The 15,901-nt window shown below is 42.3% G+C and overlaps 1 protein-coding gene and 1 non-coding gene across 4 annotated transcripts in view; both read right to left on the reverse strand.

Moving 5' to 3' along the window:
- SLC1A2 (solute carrier family 1 member 2) overlaps positions 1-15,901 on the reverse strand; it is a 131,348-nt gene that overhangs the window by 104,300 nt on the left and 11,147 nt on the right. The window contains exon 1 of one of the 3 annotated variants that reach the window (XM_023528676.1): positions 10,849-10,975. The exons of the other annotated variants lie outside the window; for them this stretch is intronic. The gene's annotated coding sequence lies outside the window, so the exon portion shown is untranslated. Of the gene's footprint in view, positions 1-10,848; positions 10,976-15,901 lie in introns of those variants that run through there. 3 annotated transcript variants of the gene reach the window in all.
- On the reverse strand, positions 7,705-7,777 carry TRNAM-CAU. Its single transcript has one exon. It is a non-coding gene; the product is annotated as a tRNA-Met (tRNA).

Genomic DNA, 15,901 nt, shown 5'->3' on the forward strand with positions numbered 1-15,901 from the left:
GTCTGAATAAGAAAGAAGCGAAACACCTCAATCAGCCTGATTTAAATTTAAAAAAAGAAAAGAAAAGATTTAGTATGTAAAGCCGTGAATTTCAAACATGTTTGACAACAACGTACTAGAAGAAACAAGTATGTTTCTCATCACGACCCAGCACACACACATGCAAACACGCATGCAAACACACATGCATGCATGCACAAACAAAACCGCAGGAAACGACCATACCCTGTCTATATGCAATGTACTCCGATACTTTCTATTCTCCTTTATTTCATTTTTAAAATTTGACTTTTTTAATAAATGGATTTCTTGACCCACCAAATGGTTATGACCTACAGCTTGAGAAGTACTATCCAAAGCCGGGCTATGTAATACAGTTATTGAGCACTTGAAATGTGAATAGTATGAAATGGGAGGTGCTGTAAGTTTTAAAGACACAGCAGATGGTTAAAAATAGTACGAAAAATTAAAGTAAAAACATACCTCATTAAGGGTTTTGCATAGTGATTACATGCTGAAACAATAATAGTTCGGATAATTCCAAGTAAATAAAATACATTACTAAAACTAATTTCACCTGTTTCTCTTTTTGCCTGTGGCTACAAGAAAATTTAATATTATATACATGACTTACATTATATTTCTATTGAACAGCACTGACCTAGAGCAGGATCATCAAACTAAGGCCCAGGGGTTGAATCCACCCTGCCATTTGTTTTTGTAAATAGACTCTTCTTGAAACATATTCACACTCCTCATTACGTGTTGTTCAGTAGTTGTGACAGAGGCCTGCTAAGCCAAAGATATTTACTATCTGGTTCTTTGCAGAAAAAGTTTGCTGATCCCTAACAGAGCACTGGGTGCCTATTATCCGCCAGCCATTGTGCCAGGCTGTGTGTGTTTATTATTTGACCTGATACTGATGACAATCCTGAAAGAGGTGTTTTATTACCGAATTTTACAAATAAGGCTCTAAGCAATTCAGTAATTGATTCCAGGTTACCCAGCTGGACAGCAGGTACCAGAGCTAGGATTTGAACCTGTGCCAGTCTGATGACAGAACCTGTGCTATCATTTCTGCTTTGTATGCACCTGCCCCTGCTCAAAACAACCCCTTCCTACCTATAGCACAAAATTCCACTTTGCAGCTGGGAGAACCAACTAACCCATCTAACTGACAATCAGAAGGAAATGAGGAAGGTTTGGGAAAGAAGGCCTCTCCTCAGGGAATTTACGGGTTGTAAATGCTCTTTTAGTGACCAAAATGTAATCATTTTAAGCCTCTCCTCACTTAAATTACAATTTCTCATTAAGATGCTTTGTTTTTCATTTTCAACCCTAATACCTTAACTTAGGGCTTCAAACCTCAGATTTGATAATCCCAAATAGCCAAACAAAATCACCTTGAAAAAAAATAAATGGGAAAGACTGAAAAATTTACTGGGGCTATCATCAAGTATAAAGCAAATAACAAAATAGTTTGCAGAGAGATACCCTATTTTGGTAAATAAATAAAATCACTTATAACTGTGTGTGTGTTGAACACTATTCTCAAGGGGTGTGCGGAATTCTTTTTGCCTGTATGTACTTTTAAACGTATGTTACAAGTGAAAATGTATCACTTGCAAATGTTTTAAGTTTCCTGGTTGAAGAAGCTATGCACATTTTCTGTTTTGTTTTTCAGGGGCACTGCAGGACTTCCCCCGATTTCCACATAGGAAGAAAGCACGGAGAATGTGAAATCAAGCAAGCCTCAAGGAAATCCGCTATCTTTCAGGGCTCCTTCAGGAAGCCTAGGGAGGCCTCCCACCATCTTTGAGGATAAGTGGGGCTGCAGCGCCCCCCTGCGTCCAGGGCGTTGGAAATCACCAGCGGTGGGCTTCTGCCGCTTTGGCGCATGGATCCTCCTGGGCAATCCCATACACACTATATCGAGACTTTCTAGAGCCAAAAAGTACTTATGCTTTTTGAGTTTGTTATTCCTACTTATGCTTGCCAGGCCAGACATATGAGAGAGCTTGAGCTCCCAATTTTTAGGCTGCCTAAATACAGGCTTCCAGAGTTCCCTGCCTCTTTTCCCAGTGGCAGGCTTGGGAAAGCCACGTGGAGGGGATGCCCTGAGTCCCGCAGAGCCTCCATCCAGGCTTGGCATCTTCATGGTCTCTCTTTCTGGATGATTCAGCAGCAGCGAGGCGCACACGTGTGCTTGCAGGGTTAAGGGTGCATAAATGTGGCATTACTATACTTTGAAGATTTTACATCTTGAAGGTTCAGTTGCAGGTGTTCCAAAGGGATATAAGCACAACTGTGCTTACGCGGTAATATGTTTTTTAAAAAATCTTTTTTTTTTTTTTTTGAGCACCTATTTTTTCCAACATGGTCAAATGACAGATAACCTTTACGATAGCCCTTCAAGGTAGATGCTATTATCTCTATATTATAGTAGAGATAGAGGAGGAACCTGAAGCTCCCAGAAGCCAGATCACTCATCTAGAAAGTATCTGGTCCAAGATTCAAGCACATCCAGCTCCTGGGTGCCAGGTGTCCAGTACTAAAGTTCTGGCCAGGACGTGAGGATAGCAAGTAGTAGAAGACCAAGATGCATTCTCTCCAGGCACCTGACTTCCAGGCTCCCCGAGATGGCTGTATCTGACTCACAGAGGGCCATCCTTAACACCTAGCAAAGGGCCAGCCACTCCATAAGTATCTATTAAATAAATAGATGGCACCATATTTTACTGCTATTTGAGCTAAGGCCTGGGTGATATTCCAGAAGATCCCCTGATTTCTAAAGCTGCCACATTGAAGACAGAGGCCAGCCCAGCCCCTGATCTGGCCTATATCCCATAGCTAATACAGGAGTCCCTTCCCTGGTCACTTCAATGTCAGAAAGGCTGCAGGCGTAGTAGCCACAGCCTATGCCTCTGTTCTTTCTGCTGCCTTACTGTCCTGAGCAGAGATAGCAAAAATAATTTCAAAATTGGTGTTCACTGCTAAGCCTTTAATAACCGAATTTAGTAACCAGAAAGAGGCAATCAGATAAAATGTGAGGGATGTTTCGCAAATCTGAAAAAAGTCACCAACCGCTTTCCCTCTGAGCTTTGAGCGTTCCCTTTAGAGATTCGTGAGTGACCCCAGCACCCAAAATAACCAAATAAAAATGATCATAAAATGAATAAAACACGCCTCTTAAAATGGTATGTGGATATTAAGAAGACATTATAAAGGTTCATTTGCCTAAAACATTTTAGTTTTAAAAGATGGAAGAAACTAGAGACTCCCCTTCGTTATCATGTGAGTTTCTTTCACACATTTCCTCTTCTTCCCCATGGCTTTCTTCTCATGGGAATGGCTAAAGAGGTCCCACGGCCCTTGAGACTCTTTTGTAACCATGACTGGGCATTCTCCCGTCCCCTCTAAAAGAAGACTTCTTTGTTCAATGGAGCCCTTCCTCCCTCATTTACAAGCTTACTTCCTTTCTCTCACCAACTCCTGCCCCAGCCCCTGAGCCAAGCCTAACCTTAACACCAGGCTCTAACTTGTTTCCGAAGGTAAACTCCTCCGTCTTCTATAAAGCCCCCAGGATGGGCTCTTCCCAGCAACCCTCCAGCGAAGGGCAGCAGTGGCGTCCTGGTTTGCTTACAGTGTCTGCACTGAAGGCCTGAGATCCTTGCTCTGTCCCTGAAGGCGCCCTCAGCCAGGCATGGAGGGATCAGCGACAAAGCCGTTGGCTCTCCAAAGCCTCCATCTGCTGCTTAGGCACCTGCGAGACCTGCCACAGCGCTGGGCACCTCCACGGCGTCCGTACCCTTGGACGGTGGGCATGCAGACTTGGCAGCCTGAGCCTGCTGGAATGAAAGGCCACTTTCCAAACATATCAAAGTGCAAATAGCTAACTTAACTCTCCTGATTAAAAATAAACATTCCTTAGCTTTAGTCAAAGGAGTATGAACTTTTCGGCCTGTAGATAATAACTGTGTGACTCAGCAGAAAAAGCCAGAACAGGCCAGATGGGCCGATCCCTTCTTTTCCTTGGAGAGTTCACTCCATTTTCTCTTTAATTCTTCTTTTCACTGCAAGGTCACTGTCCCACCAGCCAAGAATAGGATGGAAGGCCAGGAAAATTCAAACCTGTCGATTCTGTTCTAGTTAGTGGGAATGGCCATGGCTATGTGGCCCTGGGACCTAGACACAATACTAAGTCCCACTTCTGTTGCTCCCTTAAGCCACTGGGAGGCTTAACACAGAAGCAGGGAGATGAAGAAAGAACAGTGCATAATAAAGCTAAATTTGCTTTCTGTGGCAGATGGAGGATATGGCTGCAGAGCATATCGCCTTTAGAAAGACACTTCTGTCCTTTGTAGGTAGGTAAGGAGGGCGCACTACCCCGTGGTAAGTATGGGCTGTGGCCTATAGTTACTCAAAGAGTCCCCGGGAGCCAGGAGGAGGTTCGCTCTCACGGGGCCAGAGAGCGTCCTACCCACTGATGCTCTGGCTGTGCCGTTTATAGTGTTTAGCTCTGACTTCAGGAACACCTCACGGTGAGCAATTAGCAGCTGTCCCAGAGCAGAGAAGGCCATGGGACCCAAGGACAACGCCCAGCTCCCCGTGGGCAGCAGTGGGGGCTTCAGAAGGCAATGGCGTTTGCGGGGAACTGACGGAGGGGCTCTTTACCTGGGCCAGCAGAGAAATGAGTTCATCTCTCAGGAAACCTCCTGTTGAAAGCTTAGAATTTTTTTCCTCTGGAGCCCTGAGAATAGGGATACTTATGCTTACTTCTTTTTAAAATCATTATGCCCTCGAGTTCTTCCCATGTCTTCAGTAAAGACCTCACACAACCCCTGCGGAGGCTCTGAGGAATTAAGGGACAAGGAAGCTAAGGGAAGTTCTGCTTTGCCACCTAGCAGCTCCACCAAGACTGCTGGAGGGAGGAACATCTTGCATGGACCCCAGAAGAGCCAGCATTTGGGAATAGAGGGCCAAGGTGAAGTGAAGCACACAGGTGAAGCAGGCGACATGTCTTCTAAAGCTCACGTACTGGGCAGAAGCAAAGCTCAGAATATGCCTGAACCACAGTCTTCGACTTTACGTGGGGAACCTTATTTTCTTCTTTCTCCCAGTCTTTAAAAATCATGAAGCATATTGTGAGATATAACAGATAGATATATGGTTTAGCAGCCAATGGCAGAGCAAGGACTAAAACCTGGTCTCTCAACCTGTTTTGGCTGGACCAAACATTCTGGAACATTCTAAGTCCATAGTGACAACAAGCAGAAACACCTTATTATCCTTAACATGACACAGAAGCCTATTCTATCCCACATTCATTTCCAACTTTCACATGCACTGACAACTCCCAGTTTTGAAGGAGACGGAACAAAAACATGGTCTGAGTTTGGCAGAGGAAATACAGCACAAACTTGAAGCTCTGTCCATGGCGAGTAGTCCATCCCAAAGGATATTAAACCTACAGCATCTCCACGTCATGTTTAGTAAAGCCTGCTCAAACAGAGATTTGGGGTCCACGACTTGTCAGGTCATAAAAAGCAATGCCACTGCCTGTGTGTCTCAGAGGGGTGATGTGAGTTATCTAATCTTAAGAGAGCTAAATAAAGGCAGTCTTACCCTAAGCACAGAAGGCTTAGCCTACTGCTCAGCTCCATGGGGCTGGGAAACACGTGAGAATGGCTTGCATTTTAGAGAGAGCCCATTCAGAGCCTCCTGAATGGTGAGGAAGGACACCACATTAGCCCCGCAGAGCCTGCCCATGGCTGAGTCACTACCCAGTTCAAGGAGAGACTTTATTTCGGAGAGTTGATTTGCATCCGCCTGCAAGTTACAAAATAAAAAAAAAAAAAAAACTCAGCTGCAATCTGTTCCTACCAGCCTGGAAAAAGCCATCCTATCCACGTTGACCTTTAGCGTGTCCTTATTACTCCCGTTCCTCTTCCTTCTGCTCCCTGAATCGCTGTCCTCCCCATATAGTTCCCCTTCATCCTGAAGGAAGTGAAGACTTGACCTTTAACAGACACTCAGCCCCTACACACATCCCCTTAGACACATGGGAAACTAAAGCAAGCACTTTTAATTACCTGGTCCCAGCACCTGGAGCTTTACCTACCCAAATAATGAAGCCAAACTGGATGATCCTCCCTGTTTGATTGTTATGTAGAAGTCATCTTCCTAGAATTTAGGTAAAATCCAACCAGACTGACCGCAACTGGAGGTAGGGAGGGGCTGAGATAGGGAGTGGGTCTGGGCCTTGAGACAAGAAGGTTTGGAATGTGAGACACAATCCTTGCAGAAGGATGCCTGCGCTATAGAAGGATGCCTTTTCCAGTTGTACGTGGCTTGTCTATCTAGTCCTACTCAAAATAGAGGGGATGTTCAGGGCTTTCCATCCACAGCGAAAAGACAGCAAAAAAGAAGAAGCCAGCCCTGAGTAAAGTCGGGAGCCACCTTTTTACAGAAAAGCACCCCATAAAGAAGAGCTTGCCCCTTAGAAACTCAGTGTAAACTCTGCACGATTAACGATAAAGAAATCTTGAGAATGTTCTACAACTTGTATAAAAGCCGCAAAACTAAAGGACGTGACCACGTCAACAAGGACTGATGTGGGATGTAAAGAGGATGTGTAAAACATGAAGAGCCAACTCAGAGGAAAAAAGATTTTTTTAACCAAGTGCAGGAGAAAGACATTTCTAAGTCTAAACCTGGCTCAGGTTTTGGCCAGGAATTAATGTTCACCCCAGAGCCACTCTACGTTACAACTACAATTAATAGACACTACAGCGAGGTAGACTCGAGAAAGACAAATGCTTTCGTTTCTTTGAATCTCCTGCTCCTCCCCCACTCCCCGCCCCACCCGAGGCTGCACAATTAGGAAATATGTGTCAAAATGATAAATAATATGCACCATTTGACCCAGTGATTTCATTTCTAGCAATTTACTCTAAGGAAGTAGTGAGACAGGTTTGCTTAGATGTATATCTACAAGGATGTTTATAATAGTGAAAACTTAGAAACGAGCTAAATATCTAACGATAGGAGATTGGTTTTAAAAGTCATGATATATCCACAAAATAAAACCATTGGTCTTAGAAGTCATGATACATCCACAAAATAAAACCATAGCCATTAAACAAGGTGATAAATTTACTTATTTAGAGATGTTCGTAATATGTTGTCAAGTCAAAAATATATAATTTTTATGTTATTTCACAGGAAAAAATTGGTTTATAGGACAATCTATATATAGGCTACGCTTCCATTTTTATTAAAAATGTACTGCTATGTATATATGCATAAGTCTGAAACGACATATATCGATGTTAAAGATATTTATCTCTCAGTGAGAGAATAGGTGTTATTTTTTTTATCTTGTTTGTGTCTAAACAGTATGGATTTCATGTATAATGAATAGATTTGTTATAAAATAAACTCTCCATCTTATAGAATGGTGCCTTAATATGGCTTACTCCTGTCACAAATCATAAATAAAATTCCTGAAATATGAGTCTCATGAAAATTTAACCAAAATAACATTAAAAAAATACATAATCTTTTTAACTCTTTGAATTCTCTTAAAATATAAATTTTTTCATGCCCAGCTGTATATTATTGTGTTACATTTGGAAGTTACAGCATTCTTTTCTACAGCACATATAAGTTCCTTTTAAGGAGAAACCTGAGCGAAAACAGAACTGCCTCCTCTGAGGTTCGAACTCAGGACCTTCAGATTATGAGACTGACGCGCTGCCTACTGCGCTAAGGAGGCAGGTGTGAGCAGCTCTTCTCCCACATACTAGCTCACCTGGTAAAAATGCACAATCAGTCACATATTTGGGGCCATCTACAATGGGGTTATTAATCAAACACTCACTGAGATGCTTTAAGGTGGTTTAGGTGTTGGAAATCTTGAACCACCCATTGTTGGAGTTGATGGGGTAACTTCAGAGAGGAAATCACAGATCCCCAGTGTTTGAAGAAACATGTCATCTAGTCTACCCCCTTCTTCCAAGGTGCCCATCTGACCTAGGTCTGAATCCCCCTCCTGCCCCCTGTCTCTCAGCCCAACACTTCCTGAAACAATCTGTCTTATCTTTATACAGTTTCAGAAGAAATCAATGAGTCTCTCCAAGCAGGACTCTTCTTGCTTGGAGAGACTCTGATATTACACGGAGGTGATATAACAAAAATATTTGGTCTTTGTCCCTAGTTCCTGAAAGATACACAGTTCCCAAAACCATAGGACTCTCCAGAGTTAGGAGTACCTTTTGCAGGTTAATGAGATGACTGCTGGCTGAAGGAAAGACCTCTTGATAGCTTCAAGATGGGGGCTGTCATCCAGAAGACCAAGGCATGATTAGAGAGTTGGAATTTTCTATCCCATCCCTAGCCTCTGAGAAGCTGGGGATAGAGTTAACCAATGGCATACATTATTCATGGTGGCCAAGACATCAAAACAGCCGAAGGATCTTTTGATAGATGATTGGATAAAGAAGATGTGGCACATAGATACAATAGAATATTACTCAGCCATAAGAAAAATTGAAATACTGCCATTTGCTACACATGGATCGATCTTGAGAACATCATGCTAAATGAAATAAATCAGATGAAAAAAGTCGAGAACCATATGATTTCACTCATATGCAGGATATAAAACTGAAAGCAACAAACAAGAAAACAAACAAAGCTCTTAGACACAGACAGCAGCATAATGGTTACTAGACAGAAAGGAGGGAGGTAGATAAGGGTAAAGGGCATCAAATATATGGTGACAGAAAGAGATTTGACTTTGGGTGGTGAGCACACAACGCAATATACAGATGGTGTGTTATAGAATTGCACATTTGAAACCTATGTGATTTTGTCAACTAATGTCACCTCAATAAACCTAATAAAATTTTTTTAAAAATTCATAATCAATGGCCAGTGATCTAATCAATTGCGTCCCTAAACGACGGCTTCGAGAGCTCCTGGGTTGGTGAACACGTCAAGGTGCTGGGAGGGAGATGTGCACAGAGAGGGCACCATGTCCCTTCCCCCATATTTTTCCCTACGCATCTCTTCCATCTGCCTGTTCCTGAGTTGTAAAGCAAAATGTTTTCCTGAGTTCTGTGAATTGCTCTAGCAAATTATGAAAACTGAGGAGGGGGTCGTGAGAACCTGCTAAATTTATAGCCTGTCAGTCAGAGTACAACCTGGACTTGCAACTGGCATCTGAAGTGGGGGCAGTCCCATGGCACTGAGCCCTTAACTCATGGGATCTGACTCTAATTTCAGGTAGTGTTAGAATTAAATTGAATTGTAGGGCCCCCCGCTGGTATCCAAGAATTACGAACATAGTGAAAAAAACACCATGCATCTTGAGTAAGAAGTGTAGAAGTGTAGTGAGTAAAAATAGTTCCAGGATTAAAAGCACATAAGAGAAAAATCTTCTAACAAACCTTTGCAAATACACGGCTCATAAGATCAAAGAAGTCCAGGACCTAATTTCTAATCTTATCACCTGTAGCTATGAGAAAGCATTAGCAAACATACCTGTGGGTATGCACCAAGTGTTAGCAATTTAATTTGCAAAGTCAGGAAACTGGTGGATAACTCAGCCTAAGTTCAGCAGGCTAAAAGTAATAGAGTCATGCTGTTCCAAGAAGAATGACAGTCACCAGTACAGGGTGTTCTCCATGTCCCAGGCACTAGGCTGAGTGCTTCACAGTCCTGCCCTAATCTTCTCCAAAACCCTATGAGGTGGGTGATATTGTCCGTATTTAATAGATAAATAAACTGAGTCTCAGAGAGGCTAACTAACTTCCTGAAGTTATACTGCTCGTTAAGTGGTGGAACAGGAAATTTTGCTTGGGTCTTTCTGAATATAAAACACATTTTTTTAACTGCAATGTAACACTGGCTCCCAGAAGCTGTTTTATGCAAAGTATCTCATTATTGGAATATTCTAGTGCACTGCAAGAGATCAGATCCTCTCAAGGTTCTCATCTTTATCATGGTCGCTGTCATCATTACTAGTGTTTCCTACAGGCCCACATACGTGTGGCTTCCCTGAAGGACTGGCCACATAACTTGTGGAGTCCAGTGCAAAATGAAAACACAAGTCCCCTTGTTATTAAAAACTTTGAGATGGTGACTGCAGAGCGTTAAACCAAGGACAGGGCCCTGAAGCTGGCCCTGCTCCTCTGTGTCCCTGTACTGATACTCAAATAATCTAAGATTCTCTTGAAGAAGGACTCAGAAATTGTGTGGCCAAGAGCTCATCCAGTGAGCCTTTTGACTGCTTTCATTTATTTATTCAACAAATACCCTGTGATTATATGACATGAGAAACTCAAAGGTTAATAATATAAAATGCCCCCTGACTAGACACTAGTATGGAATTGTGATTTTCCCGCTCCTTAAAAACATGGAACCGGCTTCATCTCACTGGCTGGCCTCAGCAGCTCAGCTCCAAGGTGAGGAGGAAAGTCCTATTTAGACAAACATATGGACACATGGGTAAATCCCGATTCCTCTATGGCCACCTCTAAGGGGAGTGTGCCTGTAACAAAAACACAGCATTGCCTGTGTTTTTTATTGCCTGCCTCCAATTGGGTTGGAACACAAGCTAGATTTCTGGGGTGGCTGGTTAGTCATTTTGAAAAGAGGAATATCTGTTTTTATGCTTCCATTCTTCTGTTGTCTATTCTGGGGCCTTTCCAACCCTTTCAAATGTACTTTTTGATCACTCAAGCGTCTTTTTCTTCCTCTGTAAAGGTCTCTCTTCTTCCCTTTGGTTTCCCCTTCACCTTAAAAAGCCTATCAATAACCCAGACAAAAACAGGTCAGACATACCTGAGCTGTGGAACCAGCAAATCTTGTTCAAACCTCGCTGATGATGCTCAAGGAGAAGCCAGGGGGATGAGGACAGAGAGCCAGGACCACTGTGGGAAGTGGGGAATGCTGTCACCTCACTCTCTACGTCGGCCCAGTTGTCCCAGAGGGCTCTGGTTCCCTGGTTGATTTAACAACTCTAGGTCACTTGGAATGTAAATAATCAGTACGATAGGGCTTCCCTTCTTAAAAATCGAGGCAACAGCTCTTGCTGGCTTGGGAAAGAGGCAATTCACCCTCTGGCTCCTGCTTTGAAGCAACAGGAAAACCACCATTGACCTGCAGCTGCCGCCGTGAGGCTCCACAGTGTCCCCTTCTGGACAAACTGGTTTGGTCTTCCTGATTGCTGAACAAATTATGTGTGGACTGTGTGTGGAGAACTGGAGTCTACCTTCCTGGAAATCCACTGAGAATCTTCCGAGGGAGAGAGAAAGCACATAAAGACACAATCCGTGGATGCTTGGTTCTCCCAACTAACAATGACTTCTGTATCAGAGGAAACTGGAAAGCACAGCATCTCTACTTGAATTCTACTTCCACCTCGAAAACAGCAGTTTGAATGCCCCAACTCTGAATTTAGGAGGAATCTAGCGTTTGCTGTAAAGATGATGAGGGTGGTTTCAGCTGAAGACCTTCCCATACAGCTCAGGAAGGGGATTCCATAAACTGGCCCTTCATCCAATCACAGAGTTCTCACTGAGAGTCAAGAAAGAAGACACTGGGCAGAGCTTTTATTCTCCTGTCTCACCAAGACACAACAAATACCCTTCGACATGTCCTGCCACCAGGAAACTCCAGAAAAGAATTCTACTTCAAGAACTATAGAAATACAGAATATCTTTCTTTAAGTTACCAGAAAACACACATACCAACTATGAGACTTATTTCTAGACCCATGGCTCTTTTTTTTTTTTTTCAATTACAGTTGACGTTCAATATTATATTAGTTTTAGGGGTACAGCACAGTGGTTAGACATTTATATAGCTTACAAATTGACACCCCCCAGAAGTCTTGCAACCACATGGCACCATGTATAATTATTAAAATATTATATTGACTATATTCCCTACGCTATACTTTATATCCCCACAACTATTCCGTAACTACCAATTTCTACTTCTTAACCTCTTCACTTTTTCACCCATCTCCCCCAACTCCCCTCCCGTCTGGCAACCATCAGTGTGTTCTCTGTATCTATGAGTTTGTTTCTGTTTTGTTTGTTCATTTATTTTGTTGTTTTTTCTTTTAGATTCCACATATAAGTGAAATCATATGGTATTTGTCTTTCTCTGTCTGTCTTATTTCACTTAGCATAATACCCTCTAGGTCCATCGTGTTGCAAATGGTAAGATTTCATTCTTTCTCATGGCATGGCTTTTTATCTGATCACAATAGGAACTCGGAGAAGAGAACTCTATTGGGAATGATTAAATACATTCAGAATCTCTTCAAGAGTTAAAAAGCATCAATTTAACAACAACGTTGTCAGCTTCTGAGCACTTTTCTTTTTATAAATCAGTTTTACAAGCAGTTGAACTGTTGAGCCTTGGATTTTATTCACGGATGCAATTTAAATATCATCTTTGACTTGAGAAATCCTTCTTTGAATCTGAATATCAAATTCATGCTAGCTTCTCCTCGCTTTCCTTCACAAGGAACAAGGAAAAGGAATAGGAAGACATCATTCTAAGAGGAGGCAGGAAGTCCTGAGAAAGATCGGGGGTGGGGGTGGAGGAGATAGGCTCAAAAAGTCTCATCTGATTAAATTAACATGCATTTTAAAATAACAGCAGCTCTAGGAGTTTGTAATCTTTCCCAGACAGCAGCAAGGGAACATGATTGACTGTGACAAATACATTTTGGGCTCCACAAGATGAACTGCTGCCCAACGAATTATTCCTGTAACCTACTTGAACCCTATCAACCCTTAGCAGTCAAAATGTTGGTTACTGACTGGTGGGCAGGGAAGTTCGACTGAGCACCAGAATCTTAAAAAGAGGATGTGTCCTAACAAGCAAAAGAACATAATTTCTCAATTTTGGCCCTGTTGCCCCCTTAAAACCATCCCCTTCTGCCCTCTCTACACCCTTGCATGTCTCTTTCCCAAAGCAGACAATTAAATTACACTAACATGCATTGTGATAACAATAATAAGTTATCATTGGGACTCAAAAAAATTAATGTCATCCTGATCCTCAGAAATACCAGGATCTTTAGCAGACAGACAAGAAAACTCTTAGCACACTCTGTTAAAATGAAGTCCTGTAAGAGGACAAACTCCCTGGAGGAGGCCCAGCTCAAATGTCGCCTCTTCTGAAAGGTTTCTCTATGTCCCCACACTGAGGTGAAGGAGTGTTCAATCAAGAAATACTTATTGAGTGGAGAAAAAGGAACCTTCATATACTGCTGATGGGACTGCAAATTGGTACAGCCACTATGGAAAACAGTATGGAGGCTTTTCAAAAAACTAAGAATTGATCTACCATATGATCCAGCAATCCCTCCACTGGGTATTTACCCCTAAGACTTGACAACTCATATCTGAAAAGATAGCAGCATCATTCACAGTGGCCAGGACATGGAAGCAACCGAAGTGTCCTACAGTAGATGGTTGGATAAAAAAACTTGGTACATATATACAATGGAATATTACGCAGCCATAAGAAATGAAATACTGCCATCTGCGACAACATGGATGGAACTTGAGATAATCATGCTAAGTGAAATAAGCCAGATAGAAAAAGTTGAAAATCACATGATATCACTTATATGAAGGATATAAACCTAAAGCAACAAATGAATGGGACAAACAAACAGAGATTCATGGACATGGATTTGTGGTTAACAGAGGGTAGGGGGTAGGGGAGGAGGGAGTAAGTAGATGGTTAAAGGGACTCAAATATAGAGGAGTAGGGAGAGGGTGAAGTGGGTAAAGGGGATCAAATAAATGGTAGCTGAAGGAAACTGGACTTTGGGTGATAAACACACAATAGAATATACAGATGTCAAATGATAATGTACACCTGAAAATTATATAATTGTATTAACCAATGTTACCCCCAAAAAAATACTACAAAGCTTTAAAAAATATATATGTACAATTGTTCACAATAGTCAAAAAGTGGAAACGACCCAAATAGCCATCAACAGATGAATAAATAAACAAAATGTGATATAAAAAAAGAGAGAGAGAAATACTTATTGAGTGCAAAGTTTTAGAGTCTGGGGGGTTGCAATGATGAACCAGCCCTCAGAGTGCTTATCTTCCTAAGAAAGATAGATACCAACAAAAGGATAAATAAATAAAATACTTAAAAATTGTAATGGACGCCGTGAAGGGAGAAAACAAGAGGAATGAGGTAAGACTATGAAAAGGAGACTTGTCTTTGATGGAGTGGTAAGAGAAGACCTCCCTGGGAAACAGAGTTTAAGCTGAGAACTAAAGGATGCTATAAGATGAGAGGGTACCAGCTGTCTGAAGAATAGCAGTAGGTGGAGGGTAAAAAGTGGTTCATACAAAGGGAATGGGTCCTAAAGTGGGCAAGACCATGGGGTATTTGACAAACTGAAAGTCAGGAGGCTGTGTGGCTTCTAGTAGAGTGATGACCGTTATCTGGGCTGATGCGATGGCCATGGCAATGGAGAGAAAAGGCCAGACTCAAGGGATGTTTTGGAAATAGAACTGAGAAAACTTGTAGATTGGGGCTGATGGAAGGAAAAAAAACAAACAGGGGGAATACCTATATTTCCGGCTTTGAATGTCTAGATGGATGGTACATTTACTGAGATGGGAGAATCTTGTGAGGAAGTAAGGGTGAGTCTGCAAGAGTTTCATTGTACCCATGGTGATTTCGAGATGTCTATACACTATACAAATGAGATGGTAATTAGGTGGTAGGGTATATGAATTTGGAGCTCAGAGAAAAGGTCTGAGATAGAAATATACATTTGAGAGTTATCAGTATACATGTGGTACGTAAATGCCCAAAGAGAATGAGGGCCAAAAGAATAGGAATCGAAAATGACTCCAAGGATGTTTCACAAGCTACACAAGAGTGCAAATGAAGGATTAAGAAGAGAAAGAGAAGAGTTCCAGCTAGGGGACTTAGAAAAGCTTGTGGGAGGTGGATCCCCGCCTCTACCCCAGGTCAAAACAATAGTGACCACTGCTAAAATCTATCCAACTCTAGCTGGTTGACTAACAAAGCTATAGAAGTAAGGAGTTGGTGGCCCTATCTGTCACTGAACAGATCACCATGGTGGACTGCACAAATCTGGCAGTCTAGGCAGGTGACCTTTTCCTCCCTCACTGTTCTGAGTTGTCATCCCCTATACTGTGGGATCAAACGGGAAGGCCGTAGGGAGCTTTGGCCAAGTACTCACAAAGCCACCCTGCCCTGCCCTGCTGGACCTCCAAAGCCAGCAATGGTTCTAATTCTGTCTTTCATCAGCTCCTCCCACAAACGGTACTTAAACAAATAAAACTAAAACTAAAACAAATAAGCCAAAACGTAATCCTGGTCTCCCTGTATCTACTTTTGTATTTCCATCCTCTCCTTGATTGCCGCCTTTGAAAAAAAAAAATTTACATTAATTTTCTCTTCACCCATTCTCAACCCACACCAGCAGGGGGACAGTAGCCACCACTTTGCTCACCCTGTCCTGGCACAGGCCAGTGATGGCCTTGAAATTAATTAATCCAATAACCGCTTTTCAGCACTTACATTATTTAACTTCTCTACAGCATATGGCACTGTCACTCACTCCAAGACACCCACTCTCGCCTGATTCCCCACCTTACTTCTCAGCATCCTGTGCACCTGCATCGCTTCCCTCTCCCACCTATAGACCCTAGACTTCCCAAGGTTTCTTCCCTCGGCCCCATTTTTTTTCTAGCTTCATGATCTGTCTGGGTTACCTCATTTATTTCTATGATCATAAATACCACTCCATAAAGGCCCCACCCTTTCCCATATTTAACTGCTCAGTGAGCATCTCTACCTGGTATCTCAG

This window comes from Pteropus vampyrus, unplaced genomic scaffold (genome assembly GCF_000151845.1).
Source record: "Pteropus vampyrus isolate Shadow unplaced genomic scaffold, Pvam_2.0 Scaffold31, whole genome shotgun sequence".
Classification (NCBI taxonomy): domain Eukaryota; kingdom Metazoa; phylum Chordata; class Mammalia; order Chiroptera; family Pteropodidae; genus Pteropus; species Pteropus vampyrus.